We start from the raw sequence: 4413 nt of genomic DNA, 5'->3' as shown, positions 1-4413 counted from the left end.
TTTTAGACTGAACAAATTCTAAATTTTAATTTTCTGTATTCTATCCCGAGAATGACGTTTCTGACAGTGTCAACTCCCGAGCTCATATTGTATCCATCTACTATAGGTATTTATCTTGTGACTTTAACCTAACTGTTTGGCAATAAGGATTTTTTTTCTTCTTTTAAAATGTCAGTGCGTTTTTTTTTTATATGCCGCTAACATCGTGCTGTGCTTAGAGATTCTTGAAATTAAGATTCTCAAACTATACTTGTACTGAAAATTATTCTGCCTTAAAATACGGCGAGAATTTATCGATCGAATTTACTTGATCGAAACATGAACTTAACATGAAATTTGCTATAGAATTTAGGAATACATATATTAATTCCATAAATTCTCCATTCACAATATAACATAATATTTTCTAAGAAAATCCTTGGCTTAAAAATACATAAATTGTATTATTTAAGGTCTGAAATTTTCTCAGTCATTACAAATACAACATTAATGTAAGCAACATTAATACAACATTAATTTGTACCATACACACACACACGACAAAGCACAAGAGGACATTAAAAGAAAATAGAAAATATTTGGTTCTAACATGTGCCAATAACTCGCAGCACATGAGGACATTATATGCGATCAATGTTAGAAACCTGATTTCTATAAATGCTTTTACCATTTCAGATCATATAATACTAATTAAAAAAGATCACAGATTCGGTCTCAGATCATATAATACCAATTAAAAAAGATTTTACCATTTCAGCATTAATACAGCAAATGCTTCATCATCAGGACTACGATCATGTTTTCAAGAATGCTTCAAATAACCACAAATATCCATAACACATCACAACAAAGCGGGTTTCAAGAACAACAACAATGAGGAGTACATAAATTCATCAAGGATGGTACAGATCAAGCAAAAACAACTGTTTTCGAAGAAGAAATTCATCAAGGATGGTACAGATCAAGCAAAAACAAATTCATCAAGGATGTTCCCCTTTCCCCTACCTTCCCAAGGTCAAATCAAAGTATGTACAGAAACAAGAAATAAAAATGGAGGCGAAATACCTGTTTCAGTTTCTGAAGAAGACAAGCAAAAACAACTGTTCTGATTTCTGAATCCGAAATACCTGAAATCCAAGATGAGAAAAGAAAAGTTATGGAAAAGAAAAAAAAATGACCATGTTTGTTTGCAGCGGAGATACAGGCGGCGAGTGGAGAGGAACGGTGGTGAGTGGAGAGGGACGGTGGCGAGTGGAGAGGAAAGAAGAAGAAGAGAAAGAAGAAGAAATGAGAAGCGGCGGTGGTCCGGTGGACTGAGATCAAGCGGTGGTCTGGGGACCAGGACTGAGAAGCGGCGGAGAAAAGAGTTGAGAGAGAGTGGAGAAGAGAAGAAGGGTTTTGCTGCATCTCCTTCAAATGTGGACGGCTGGGGAGATAAAAATTAGGCTAGGGTTAGAAGATGAATAATATATTAATATTGAAACATTTTTATTTTTTAACCCAGGTAATAAACGGGTAATAAACAGATTGTATAATCGTGTTACCCAAATATGACACGTTTAATAAACGGGTTATCACGGGTCAATTGTGAGTTTGCGGGTCAACCTGAAAATGACACGTTATTTAATCGTGTTTCACGGGTTCGACCTGATTTTGACCCGGACCTATTTATGATAAATCCAAACCTGCTAATTTCATGCCTGATTTTGACCCGGACCTATTTATGATAAACCCAAACCTGCTAATTTCATTCGGGTTTCGAGTCGTGTCGCTACCTAGATTGCCAGCCCTGCTTAGGATTGGGAAAGCAACTGGGCTCTAGTTTGGACTTTGTACTTAGGATTGGGAAAGCAGTTGCGAACGTACGTCACACGGAACGAAAGTCTTGAAACTCTAAAGAAATATTAATCCTTGTGTACTTAGGATAATAAGCCTTGTACGCGGAACAAAGACTATAAATTCGAGAGGAAGTGTGAAGCGAAGTGCTGAAAATCCATCAAGGTATTATTCAGAGTGTTTATAGATTCTTTTTCCTCCAAAATCAAGGAGACTGCGATTGGAGTTCTGTTGATTAAGAACAGGGAAGAAGTCAGTAGAATTTTTTGATAAATCTATTTAGCTGCTGTTTAAAGTATCCATAGATCTCGATAACCGAGGTAAACCTTTTGATTTCCTTGGATAATGTGGTTCAATGGTTAGCTAATGCTCTTCTAACCTCCAAGTTGAAGGTTTAAACCCCCACCTCTACAAATCTTTATTTTTTTTAAGTGTGTAATAGTGGTCGGTCAGTTCGGTTTTGATCCACGACCTCAGCCACCAGAACCGACAACTAACCGCCCATGTGTGGTGGTCGGTCGGTTAACTGACCGATTATGATCGGTTTCACTTTCGATCAGTTTTCTTCAGTCGGTTAGCAGTCGGTTTTACGGTTTTTTTGAACAACCCGACCAAAAAGAACTATTTTCTAAAACGACAAGATAACATCATAAAATTATTAAAAACACAAGATATCAAACACATATTTTGATATAACACAGGGTATAAAATTAAAATTTTCCTAATTTTTTAAGAATAAAAGTGGACATATGTAAATTAGCCTAAATTCGTGGCTATATTATACAATTACTTAAAAATAATTATACTAATTTTCTGTCAAAATTTTAAAAGAATTACGGGTAAATCATGTAGATGTGTTATGGGTGGACAAAAGCGTCATTTTAATACATAAAACTTTACGATTATTTTGGGGATCTTCGGCTGGGGTGTTTTTGAGTGAAAAACTCAAAAAAAAAAAAAACTCGAGTTACAACTTTATTCGAGTTCATGTTCTTTTAAGTTTGAACTCAAGTTTAAACTCGAGTTTGAACTCAAGTTTGGGACTAAAACTCAAGTTCAAGTTTCCCCTTCAACTCGAGTTCAGAAACTCGAACTCAAATTAATAAACAGTATTTTTTCTATTCTTAAAAATGCTATAACTTTTTCGTTTTAATTCTGATTGAGATGATTTTTTTTATGCGTTGACAACGAAAAGACGAATAAAACCCGACCATATACCCTATTAAAATTTTTCATCAGCATTGAGTTTTTATTAAAATACTATATAAATACAAATTCAAGTTTTGACTCACTCAAACACAAACTCAAAACGATTTTTATCTCAAACCATAACTCAAATGTACATAACCAAACACAAACTCAAATTACAACTTCAACTCAAGTTATAACTCAAACTCAACTCAAAATCTACACTTAAATTACCTAACTCAAAAAATCAAAAGAACAAGCCCTTTAACTTCTAAAACATCGGGAACCGAACTGGGCTCTAGTTTGGACTTTGTACTTAGGATTGGGAAAGCAACTGAGCTATAGTTTGGACTTTGTACTTAGGATTGGGAAAGCAGTTCCGAACGTGCATCACACAGAATGAAAGTCTTGAAACTCTAAAGAAATATGAATCCTTGTACGCGGAACAAAGACTATAAATTCGAGAGGGAGTGTGAAGCGAAGTGCTGAAAATCCATCAAGGTATTATTCAAAGTGTTTATAGATTTTTTTTTCCTCCAAAATCAAGGAGACTGTGATTGGAGTTCTGTTGATTAAGAACAAGGAAGAAGTCTGCAGAATTTTGATAAATCTATTAAGCTGTTGTTCAGAGTGTCTATAGATCTCGATAACCGAGGTAAACTTTTAAAAAAAAGGTTTAAATTTTATCATGCGCACTTTTTATAGTATAACTTCAGTCAAGTGTTACATTCAAAGGCTAGGTTCAATTACTAGCTTAGTAGCTATAACTACATTGAATAATTTTCTTGAATCATATAACCCTCGACGTGATTTATTCAATAAGATTCATAATGTTCGATTGACATGGTCTATGTTTACCACATTGTTCTTTTTTTTTTCATTTGATTTTTTGTACTAATTTCCAAGACACTTAACTACTACCCTAATCTTTGCCGAGACTATTTATCCCCTAATTTTTTATATCCCAAAAGCCATTTGAGCCGATTTTTGGTGTTTTTTTCCTTTACTGTTTCTAAAGTACACCTTCACAAAACTTTTTGTGCACTTCAGAATAAAAATAAATAAACTCTTTGCGATAAAACAAAAGTACATTAATCCTCCTTCCATTAAAAGTTAAAAAAAAAATGTCAAAATTAAATGGTGGGGGTCCTGATTAGTGCTGGAACTTTGGACGGGCCGCCCGCGACCGCCCGAAAAGCCCGAGTTTTTGCCCGAGCCCGAGAAATTTGGGCCGCCCGCCCAAGCCCGAATTTCACCTTGAACGGGCCGCGGGCTTGTATTAGGCGGCCCGAGCCCGGCCGGGCGGCCCGAATTGCCCGAATTATTTAAACTTTTTTTTTAATATTAAGTTATTTTGTGTTAAAATTTATATATATATATATATTACAA

The sequence above is a fragment of the Morus notabilis genome, unplaced genomic scaffold, assembly GCF_000414095.1.
Source record: "Morus notabilis unplaced genomic scaffold, ASM41409v2 Scaffold361, whole genome shotgun sequence".
Lineage (NCBI taxonomy): Eukaryota > Viridiplantae > Streptophyta > Magnoliopsida > Rosales > Moraceae > Morus > Morus notabilis.
The sequence above is the reverse complement of the archived record's forward strand: the minus strand, read 5'-3'. Positions refer to the sequence as shown.